Raw genomic sequence first — 12205 nt, 5'->3', positions numbered from 1 at the left:
CTCAGAATAACTGGCATGTGTAAAGTGACATTTTATCAGGGAAGTGATAGGGAGATCTCTCTAAATTCAGTGTTTCCCTTCTTTAATCTTGCCCAATTGCCAGTCATACAGCAATGAGCTGACACCCTGTTTCCACTCCCCTTGCCCACCAGCCAGGGGTAGCTGTATCTTAGAAATTAAAGGAGAAACCTCTCAATTTAAAACTAAGTTAGTCAGACTTACAGCATTTAGGAGCTGTGTGACCTTAAAGAAGTTATTTGCACACTGAATTTTGCTTCCTGCAACTCTAAAATGGGCTGATACATACTAGCTACTTCCCAGGGTTAATAAGAGATTTATTTTCATCCTCTCAGAATAGTGCATGCATGTAAGAAATGCTTAATAAGTATTAGTTTATCTGCTACATCTTCTACACACACGCGCATGCGCGCGCACACAAACATACACACACACACACACTCTTACACATACACTTCCTGGCCCCTTACTTTCTGCTCAGAATTTATAACATCTTTGAGGGAGGGAGAATAGTAATGGTTAGGAGACTGTTTGCAAACATGTTAAAATCAAAAAGCATGGAAATGATAAGAAAAGCAAACCCAAATGCTCCGATTTTGAGGGACTGTGGTCTCCCACTAAGACCAAAGGACACAGCAGTATTTGATGTTAATGGTATTGGGTGGAATGCAGCTTTAATGAAACATTGGTTTTTATTACTCAACCACCATTCCTCCAGACGCCTTTCCCTTGTTCTTTCTCTCTTTTCAAAAAATTCCAGATGATGATTTCTCACACACGTTTCTTTCCCCTAGAGGGTTAGAGAACATGGGGTGCATCTTGAGCTGGGGAGCGGTCTGTCCTCATTCAGGCAGGCATGAGGCCAGCATTTAGCTCAGGCCCCAGGGACAGACACTTGGGGAAGGACTGGATTTTGGACAGAAACCAAACTTGGTGAAACTGAAGCACTCAAAAGTTGGAAGGGACTATAAAACCCTAGGAGGTGCAAGCATGGTTAGGGTAAGTAACTTGCTAGGAAATCTATCGCTGGGGAAATTTCTAGTGTGTCTGAGCATATGGCTAAGTGCACAGCTTGTCACAAATGCATCAGAGGGTTGTTGTCATTTGACCCCTGAAGAAACTACAGTACTAAGGGACAACTGTCGGACAACACCCAGGGGACACCCCACTTTCCAGTGCTCTTTCTTCCAGATGTTCCCAGTCCCTTGAACAAAGAGCGTTGCGGGTCCTTGTATACAGAGTTACAGTTTTTCCTTCCAGAGATGCATTAGAAGTGACAAAGTCCAACTAACAGTATTTTTTCTACTTTGTGTCTAAGAATGCTTCAGTGCTTTTATTTCCAAATGTGGTATGCTGTTGTTGTTTCCAAATTAGTTTCTCCAGTGAATCCAAATAGCAAAATGTACTGACTACAAGGAAAAAGGAAGAGAGAGAAAGCAGCTAACACCTATTGGGTGCCTGCAAGTGAAGTGGTATAGCTACTTTGCATATAATATTTGATGTCCTTCTCACTGCAAGCCCGTACGGTGTGCAGGTTTGATTACTGCATGTGACAGTGGGAAGCAGAGTATAGGGTTGCCACTTAAGAGCTGTGTGAATATAGGTAATTACATAATATCTCTGAGCTCTGTTATTCTCTGTGTTTTTAACAATAGCAGCCAGTAAGGTTGTCACGACCATTGAATATGATTGTAATATAAAAGGTTAAAATCTTTACTTGACCTATATCAGTTGGTCACTTTTGAAAGCTCCTTTTATGAAAAGAAGAAAAAAGAATGAAAAAGAAAGAAAGTAACCCAGGGAGATTGATTCATTTAATTTACCTAAAGACTCAGCTGGTAGGGGTGCTGTCGAAACTCTTACCCAGATCTGTGTGATTTCAGACCCTAAACTGCTATTCACTACGCAGTTACTTGGTGTGCTCCATCACATCTCACCTACCTCACCCACTCCTTGGATTCTGTGATAACTACATGCACACAACTGTCCTAGGAGCAGAATCCTGAGAAATCTATTTAAGTGACATCAGAGTTGGAGAGGTGGCCCATGGGTGATCCACACAGATGCAAGAGAAGGGTGCTAATCACTCCGGGTCTTCCCTGGAGTTTAGAAGATAGCAGGTCTGTACAGGCACAGGGCAGTGGCAGAACATTTGGATACACACTTAGACACTCGATTGAGTGACCTCTCCTTTAGTCTCCACCTCGCACCTGGGCTAACTACCTGTACAGAACCGTGTCTTCTTTGTTATTATTTTTATTAACACTCAGCCCAATGCACGGTAGATCCATACCTATTTAGGAATGAGCAGAAACCTCTCCATTGAGACAGAAATATATTATTTTGGGAGTCCTCACTGGGTTCATCTGTTCTGATGGGATGATCTGTATCACGGCTGAAAGCAAGATTTTGCGGGTAGGGAAGCCAGGAAAGATCAGTTTTGATGTTAATTACTTGTATTCTGATGTAAATTAACTGGGTTTTGTTGTTGTTATTGTTGTTTAAAGAAGGTTTGATGGCAAAGGTTGGAAGTTGGGAAAATAATTGAGAAAGAAGACTCCAGAAAAACAACAGAGAAGGTTGCTCTGTGAGCCAATGGACGGACACCTGAGGGTACTTGATGGGTTGCAGGTGATGTATGAAATCTCGGGAAGGGGAGAGAAGAACACAGGGTGGGTGAAACGAAGGTACCAAATTGGCACGGATATGGTAGAAAAATGGAGACCAAGGTTGTGGAAATGCATTAACTACCCTACTAATTCTCTGCCAAACTACTCAGGGTGCTGTCCAGTTTCTTATTGAACATGACATAATCAGACTTCTTTTTTACTCATTGGAAAATGGAGGCCTTTCCTCCAGCAATTCAAGGTGCGACTGAAAAATAGTGTGTTTTCCACTTTTATTTGTTTACTTTGACCCTTACTAAAGAGATGTATTAAAAGTCAACTGGGAGCATTATAGATGCTCATGAGTGTGCCACACAAGTGGGTGTGACATCAGAACTGTCAAGCAGTAGCCATCCTCATGAGAAAGTAGGAGGAGGCCAGAGGCCCCAGTCTCTTCTTCAAAAGGCACTCAGCTACTCTGCCCGGCATAAGATTTTCTCTGAGTCAAGTTCTAGAGGTCAGGTGAGGCTTGAGTCATTGCAGAAGAAATGCTTACAGCATATTTGTTTAGACTCCGTTGAAAACAGGACAAGTAGAATAGATTCTTAGTCCCGCAGTCTTTGTAGTCATACCACTTTTAAGCAGTTATTTTTAGTGAGCAATACAGATGAATGCCCAGCATTCTTTCCTTCCTCGGGGAGTTCATTTGATGTAGTTTGGGTGATTTGTCTAATTCACAGGGAGGTGGACTGACAATGGCATCACACATACTTGATATAAAGTATGTGCTATAAAATATTGGGGTTTCAGCTGTGAAAAATTCAGGCACTGTTGACAGTTGTAGTAGATGACTTTCATTGTAATGTTTCATGACTTCAGAAGAGAAAACCCTCAATAAGATCAGGAGTAGCCAGGGAATTCTTTAAAGATGTGATGATTTTTTTTTTTATCACAGCTTTATTAGAATATAATTGACATATAACATTGGGTGAGTTATATAATGTGTTGATTTAATATACTTATACCTACATTTCTTAATGATTACCATTCTAGCATTATAACTAACTCCTTCAGTACGCCACACAGTTACCATTTTATTTTTGTTGTTGCTGTCAGAACATTTAAGATCTACTCTCTTAATAGCATTCAATATAATGCATTTAATCAAGTTGCATTATGTTCCTAGAGCTTATTTTGTAATTGGAAATTTATACCATTTGACCTATATCTCCCCATTTTCCCCACTCACTAACCACTGGTAACTACATTCTACTATTTATTTCTAGAAATTTGGCTTTTTGGATTTCATATACAATAATTGAATCATACAATATTTGTCTTTATCTAACTCATTTCACTTAGTATGATGCTTTCAAGGTTCATTCATGCTATCACAAATGACAACATTCCCTTCTTTCTCATAGTTGAATAATATTCAATTGTGTGTAGTATTCAATATATATATACACACACTACCATATTTCCCCATGAATAAGATGCACAATTTTTTGAAAAGTTTGGGGCCTAAAAACTGGGTGCATCTTATACAGTGGTTTTCAAGTCATTTAAGAAGTGTGGCATTTCAAATGCCATAGATGGAACTGAGGACAAGGCAATATATGAAGACAGTGATTCATCATCAGACAGATGAGGACACAGCTGGGAGTTTTGACAGTGATGTTGAGTTGTATGAATTTTATGATGAATAAAACTAGAGTTCAATAACTTTATGTAATACATTTTTTTTTCAAATTTTGGGCCCCAAAATTAAGGTGCGTCTTATACATGGGGAAATACATCTTTATCCATCCTTTGATGGCCACTTAAGTTGTTTCTATATCTTGACTATTGTGAATAGTGCTGCAATAAACATGGGAGTACAGATATTTCTTCCCACAGTTGCTGCACCAATTTACATTTCTACCAACAAGTGTTCCTTTTTCTCAAGTGTGTTCACCAACACTTGTTATCACTTGCCTTCTTGATGATAGCCAGGTGTCATCTGACAGGTGTGAGGTGGTTGGTATCTCATTGTGGTTTTGATTTGCATTTCTCTGATGATTAGTGGTGTTGAGGATCTTCTCATGTACCTGTTGGCCATCTGCATGTCTTCTTTGAAAAATGTCTGTTCAGTCCCTCTGCAAATTTTAAAATCGGATTTTTCTTTGTTTTTTGTTTTTGCTATTGAGTTGTATAAGTTCTTTATATTTTTTGGGCATTAATCCCTTATCAGATATAAGTGTTTTGCAAATATTTTCTCCAATTTTATAGGTTGCTTCAGAGAAGGTGGTTTGGGACCAGGGCCTTGACCATTGCTGAGATTTGAATGGGTAGAAAAAAGGAGAGAGCATTCTCTTTAAAAACTTGATGTGTTCAAAACAAATAGACAAACAAATAAATGCATATAAACAGCAAGGAAAACCAAATTACCTAGGCGTGATGGTGTTTTGGGGAGGGCAGGACCATAGTAAGTTTGGATTTGTTCAACAGACACAATGTCAGAAACTCAGCTGGCCTCCTTTATGTAGTTTATGTATCACCCTGCAAAGTAATAATGGTAAAGGGTGCCATTTACTGAGTTTATATCAGTGGTAGTCAGTGTGCAAGGTACTGGGGATCTAGAGAAAGACGAGATCTGGCATTGACCCCAAGTCCTCAGAATCTAAGTCTTTGATAAAGTTACAACACACGTTTATTCCATAAGAGTAGGGACATATACACCTCGTCAAGGGAGCATGCAGATCAGAACCACTTGCTCTGCCTGCTGGAAAAGCTATGCAGAAATAGCGAGGTATGAGCCTGGTGATGAAGGCTGTCTAGGAGTATACTGGGTTGAGAAGATGGACGAGGTATCCCAGGTATGCATGTTCAAAGGCACAGCATAGTTCTAAATTATGTTTCTCTTTATTCCAGCCCTAAAGAAACAAAGCCTGTTTCATTGAAGCCAGGGACGATGCACATTAGCATTCTACCTTACATATTTTCACCTTGCCAACTTGCTTTGTTCCCAGACCATAATTTTCAGCTTTTCTCTACCATGGGTTTTCTGGCCAAATTACCCCACAAAAATAATGCTAGAAATGGATCATCCCTGTTCTCCTGCTGCTGTCACTGGCTTTGTCCTTACCTTTCAGCCAACTTTAGTGGAGATTGGAAAGAGAAATACAAGTCACTCCAGAACTGAACATAGGCCCCTCTCTTCCATGGCCGAGTGTCAGGGGAATGGGAACATTATCACATTATCTCTCTTGGGCACTGTTTTAATCCACAGCGGTGGCTAGGAGGAGAGAAAGATGGCTTGGCTTTTACAGAACATCATAGGGAGAGTGGGCATTGTGTAGCACCTATTGTTAAAGTCAGTATCGACAAGCATGACCGGACTCTTTCATTCCTTTAGGAAACTCATTTTCTAAGTGGCATTTCACATGCTTTCTCCATGAGACCAGTATGGATGAGCATAATCACCATTTGGTCAAGGGGCACACTGAGTAAAGGAAATGCTGACTGATTGGATGGATAGGAAGATGATGAAATCACTTCATTTTAGTAAACATTTTGGAGCAGGTATTAGGTCTTAGTCATTACATCAGGAATGTGGCATATAGATGTAAACAAAAACACATGTAATCTTGTGCTTCTGTTCACCTCTTCTCTGCCCCTTTTACCCCCACTCATTGATGACTAACTCAGCTCATCCAATTTCTTCTTCAAGGCCCAACCCAAACATCACATCCTCTCTGTAGCTTGGCTTGACTTCCCTTTCCCTCACTCTGCAAACACAATAATTACCGTATTGGTTGTTAAAGAATTCTATTTTATATTCTACTTATTACCTTCGTTACCTATTACAGATTGAGGTCACCTTTATGTCCCTAATAGCTGATATAAAACAACAAATAGATAGTGAATCTGTGGCGCTTGCCTGGTATGGGCTCATGATCTAAAGGAGATAGAGTCATATAACTTCATTACAGTGTGGTAAGTGTTATACTAATCTATCTACGTCTTGAGATTGGTAGTAAAACTGATATAATTTAGCTGTAGACTTGATAAATCTGATTTCCAGGTCTCTGCCTGTTCTCTTTCTAACAGGATGACCCACCCACCCACCCCCCCCCACACACACACACAAGAAAAAATCCCTTTCCATAAGAAATAAAAATCATAATCAGATAAATTTTGGAAATACTGACTACTATATTCTTTCTCTTGGATAGGCATAATGCCAATTCACATATTAAAGACTGAACATTCCTGTGGAAAAGAACTCCCTCTCCATTCCTTCCTACTTAAAAACCTCTTGGTTCTCAAACCCAATGGTTCACACAACTCATTACACATGAAAACCCATCAGCATCTCAGATTATTGCCAAAGTTGAACGTACTTTGTGAAGTGCTGCTTCTCAAGTCAGTATTTATATTGTGAATATGCAGTGTGTAAAGCTTTGTATGAAAACAGAGTTGGATAGATTTTTACACTACACCTGATTTCTGTTTGGTTGGCCATAGTGTAAACTAGATCTAAGTGTTTATGAGAGAGGTTCCAGGCCAATTGGCATTTCTGAAGGGGGAGAGGGGAATAATGCCTAAGGGTTAGCAAGAATATCCTGGAGAAAGGGACTAAAGAGAAAAGAGTTCATGGGAAATGTTTTCACTTTGTCGGATCTGAAGCTTACAACGTGTGTGTGTGTGTATGTGTGTGCGTGTGTGTGTGTGTGTGAGAGAGAGAGAGAGAGAGAGAGAGAGCTTTTTTCTTTTAGTGACAAAGAGACAGAGAGAGGGACAGATAGGAAGAGACAAACAGGAAGAGAGAGAGATGAGAAGCATCAATTCTTCACTGAGGCACCTTAGTTGTTCACTGACTGCTTTCTCATATGTTCCTTGACCGGGGGGCTACAGCAGACTGAGTGATCACTTGCTCAAGCCAACGAGCTTGGGTTCAAGCTGATGAGCTGTGATCAAACCAGATGAGCCTGCACTCAAGCCCCTGACCTTGAATTTTCAAACCTAGGTCCTCTGTGTCCCAGTTTGATGCTCTATCCACTGCGCCATCGTCTGGTTAGACAAGAGGAGACTTCTTTAAGAAAAAAAACAAATATTTGATTTAGAATGGTAAAATATGATAAATGATGAAAAAATTTAAAAAGTTAAATCTGATCATCATAATCATAGGTGCATAAAATAGCATACTATCTTTAAATTAACTGCATGACATACTTCTATGACACTTTTTCCCTGTGATATTATGTTCTTTCTGAATGCCTTTTCATATGACAATTTTGTAATATCATTTTCTACAGATAGAAGAGAAACATAATTCAGTCTGTCCTCTAGCCTGGTTGATCATACATTGCATGTTTTTTATTAATTTAGTTTAAACAAGTTTATATTGATAAAGTCAAGTGAATTTTTTAAGGATTGTTGCAATTTTGGGCTAACCTCCATCAAGATACAAACACTGGTCCTGGGTGACCCAAGCAGCTTATTGGGTAACATAGCACTGGACAGGGGAGGAGAATTCTGGAAGCCATTAATACGCCTGGACAGTGAACAATAACTTAATTCTACAAGGATATGATTGTGAACTACACAAAGCTATCCCACCAAAGAACCAAATATATCCCAACTCAACTTCCCATTAGTTAGATCCCAGATACATTGACTGCCACTTTATTACTCCCGTACATGAGGGGATTGTGATGGAGGAGAGTTTAGAGTGGAAAGATACTGGGTTCTTCACCTACTGTAGTTAAGATATCTTGCTTTGGCCCTGGCCGGTTGGCTCAGCAGTAGAGCGTCGGCCTGGCGTGCGGGGGACCCGGGTTCGATTCCCGGCCAGGGTACATAGGAGAAGCGCCCATTTGCTTCTCCACCTCCCCCCCCTCCTTCCTCTCTGTCTCTCTCTTCCCCTCCCGCAGCCAAGGCTCCATTGGAGCAAAGATGGCCCGGGTGCTGGGGTTGGCTCCTTGGCCTCTGCCCCAGGCGCTAGAGTGGCTCTGGTCGCTGCAGAGTGACCCCCCCCCCCCCGGAGGGGCAGAGCATCGCCCCCTGGTGGGCAGAGCATCGTGCCGGGTGGATCCCGGTTGGGCGCATGCGGGAGTCTGTCTGACTGTCTCTCTCCCCGTTTCCAGCTCTGGAAAAAAGAAAAAAAAAAAGATATCTTGCTTTACAAAGTTTAAAGAAAAACACATGGCCTGGTGTACACATTACTAAGGCCACTCTCAGGGCTTTGGAAGCTCTGAAAGAATGAATGCTCTAATGATTCCGCTTAACTTCACCTCATGGGGGTAAACGGGAGGGATGGGCTTGTCGTAGAAAGTGACGTGATAGTACAGTGCAGCAGGAAACCTTATATGGGAAGCTACAGAAAAATCTATGGAGGGGTCACAGGTCCAATATAGAATATGCGGAGGGATATCACCTTGGAACCAGCTGCCTATCCACAATCCACTGGGGCTTAAAGAGGTTACCCTCTCTTCCCGGGTCTCCGGCTATCCAGCCACTCACCTCTTCCATCACACCACGTACTGCTTAGTGCCTCTTTATGGCCAGAGGGCTGCTTGTGCCACAGAGGCCAGTCCCACTGCAGAGACTGTATTTGTCTTTCCTTTACTTTACTGGAAGTCTTTGCTGCCATCCGGGCTGGTAATTGCACCACACCGTTTCTGAATCGATTGCTTTTAGAGTTGTTGAGCTTTTATTACTGCTACTCGTTGGGGAGAGAGGAGGGAGAGAAGCAGGTCAGTCCGGATGTTGCAATAGTCGAGCGCCGTCAAATTGTTTTTCTCCAGTTGCTGAATAAAACTGGTAACGCTGTGCCGTAAAACTGCAAAGGAAGAGGAAATGAGAGCGTGAGGGAAACGGGAGAGGTCACGGAGAGAGAAAAAACGAGCAGACATATGGATCTGACTTTTTCTTTTTCTTGGAATAGACAGCAGAGCCATATTGTGATGTTGACTACACGGAGCAATAATGTTGTCAGGATGTAGCAAGAAATAAAAGACACATTTAAAAATATCTGTTGGCAGCTGCACAAATCTGCCATCTTTGCAAGTTTACCGATGTTTGTTCATTCTTGGAGCTTAGAAGAAAGGTACATGTTTTATTTTATTTTTTTCTCACTCAGATTGACAGACCCTGTAGTTTGACTCAGCTGTGATGGGATTCCTTTTTAGTTACACATTTTACTGTTATTTTCCTGGCAGATGTTTCTATCCTGATAATTGAGTCACTTTTATCGACAGTTGGCATCTATTTTTGATTTATCTAGTAGAATTTCTTCATGGTTTTATCCTAAGGTAGGGACATTTATTTGAGATTGATAAATTCACATAATTAGATTTAGTGAGGGGGTGTTGTAACATTGGAATTTGTAAGAAGCTAGCTAACCTACATTGTGGGAAAGGAGCTTTGGAAAACATGTCCAAATATTCATGTTTGTTCATACTAATTGTTCACAATCCCAGACATATTATCTAATGACTTTGTTCAATATAGTGATATCTATAGCATTCATGTGAATTAGTTTTTGTTATCAACCTTTCAGAAGAGGCTTAATGAGAGTTCACGGTGTTTACCTATTTTCCAAAAATAGTTTGCTCATCATTATAAATTGGACTTTCAAGTTAAATTGGTCTGAAGCATAATTAAGCATCATATAAATTTCAGCTCTTGCATAGGATTCTCCTCTGTTAAGCAGGTGGCAATACGCCCATTTCAGCAAGCCAGCTTAAAGTGCAGGGGACTTCAATGACTTGCCTGGAGTTATATTCCTTATCAGAGCTGGGCATAAAACCCAGCAATCCCTATCCCCATTCTACCACTCTAATAACAAGATTCAGTATTGTAATAGTGCAAATTATAGGCCCTACCTTTGGAGCGAGATGCACGTGAATGCCATTTTTCACTTAAATGTGTGAATAATGTCTTCTCTTGTGGCCGCTCCATTGCTCTCAGCCTGTCATGTCAAGCAGCATTGCCTTTATTATTGAAATGAAAAGGAGGCTTGGACCATTGATCTCAATGGCAGTTGGTGCTGTAAAAAGTACCAGTGTGTTGTTTCATATAGAAAGATACTGCCTGGTATACAGATCAGTCAGTGTATCAACACCAGTGACGGCCTCAGATAACTGCCAAATTGCCATCTCGGTGCCAACTCCCCATCTATACCCCTCCCTTAGTTCCTGCCCAATCACCAGCGATAAACATACTCTGAAGTCTCACTGGTTTCCACATAAATGCCATACAGTTTTGGATTTGGTTTAACATTTCAATCCCTCCAGCTTAGAAGTTAGAGTTCAAGAAAAGCCTGAACTAGTAGTTTATATGAATAAGTCAGGTAAATACTTACCTTGCTTATCCTTCAGCTAGACCCCTGGGCTATATTTCTAGGACTGTACAAATTTGAAAAAAGAAAAAGGGATAAAAAGATCACAATTGTTGATGGGTGATTTTATTTTTTTCTAAAAAGTGTTTTGACTTATAATCAGAATCTGTGCTCAGTTAATCAATGAAGAACTTCAGTTCCTCATTGAGCATGGAAGAAACTTTGATCCATAGTATTTCATTATATAGAAGGCCCTGGATAAAATATAAGAAAAAATTTTAACCTGCTCTAATAAGCTCTACTCATCAGGGATTTCAGCAGAGTCACTCTGAAAAGCTAGCTCATTGCAAAACCCTTTTAGTTTTTATACAGGTATAACTTCTTTGAAAGTAGACAACAGACTTTCTTAAATGCTAGTTTTTATTTACAGTGCATCATCTTATAATGAAGATCTAATATATTATTACCATTTTATGAATAGGAAACTGAGGATTAGAAAAACTAAAAGTTACATATTCAAGTGCCATGTATGAAAATTAAGATGTGACTCAGGCCCATCCCAGTGGGCTCTCACCTTTCACTTGTGCCCTGATGTTCATCTAGCTACTCAATTCACAGAGGATACCCCTTTTTGATGCAGGGAGCAAGGTACTTTTTGGATATCAGTTTCAAGGGGCATATGGGACTAATAAAGATTCTATGTGAGAACATCTTTAACTTCCTGAAATTCCCTGTCTGAGCTTTGAGAACACGGCCACAAAATTGGCGAGGATCAACCTTAATATTTGCCTAGTTAACTGTAGGAATATTTCCACAAGAGTACAATCTATCAAAACTGGGTCTCATTAAAGAAATTTCCATTTTATCAGAGAGGAGCTACCTGGAAGTAATGTGAAGTCTAACAAGTTCAATTAATGACACCTTTTCTTAAAGAATATAAAGGGGAAAGCAAGATAAACCTTTTATCCTGTGTCCCTCTTCTAACTGCCGGGCGCACTGTGGCCAGTGGCGGGCTGGGTCATTGAATTCCGTGGTGCAAGCTGACTGCATTTCTACTGTAAGTGGTTCTCTCTTCTGTATCAGTGAGAGAAAAATGGTCTCAAATGATTCCCACTGGGACACAGCAGCCACCCCTCCTGCAAATAGCTGGCCCTTATTGACTTCTTTGGGTAGGGAGCCCAAATTGCTGCCCAGGTGAGTCCAAGCAGCAGCTAAGGTAGCTGACTACTTAGTGGGTTCTCTGTCCTTATGCAAT

General features: G+C 40.6%; 1 protein-coding gene across 17 annotated transcripts in view; it reads left to right on the top strand.

Annotated features, from left to right (window-relative positions):
• The window catches only part of NRXN3 (neurexin 3), a 1639812-nt gene that overhangs the window by 1336338 nt on the left and 291269 nt on the right, over positions 1-12205 (top strand). The gene's annotated exons all lie outside the window — the stretch shown is intronic.

The sequence above is a fragment of the Saccopteryx leptura genome, chromosome 6, assembly GCF_036850995.1.
Source record: "Saccopteryx leptura isolate mSacLep1 chromosome 6, mSacLep1_pri_phased_curated, whole genome shotgun sequence".
Classification (NCBI taxonomy): Eukaryota; Metazoa; Chordata; class Mammalia; order Chiroptera; family Emballonuridae; genus Saccopteryx; species Saccopteryx leptura.
Note: the sequence above shows the minus strand (reverse complement) of the source record. Positions and strands in the feature narration are given on the sequence as shown.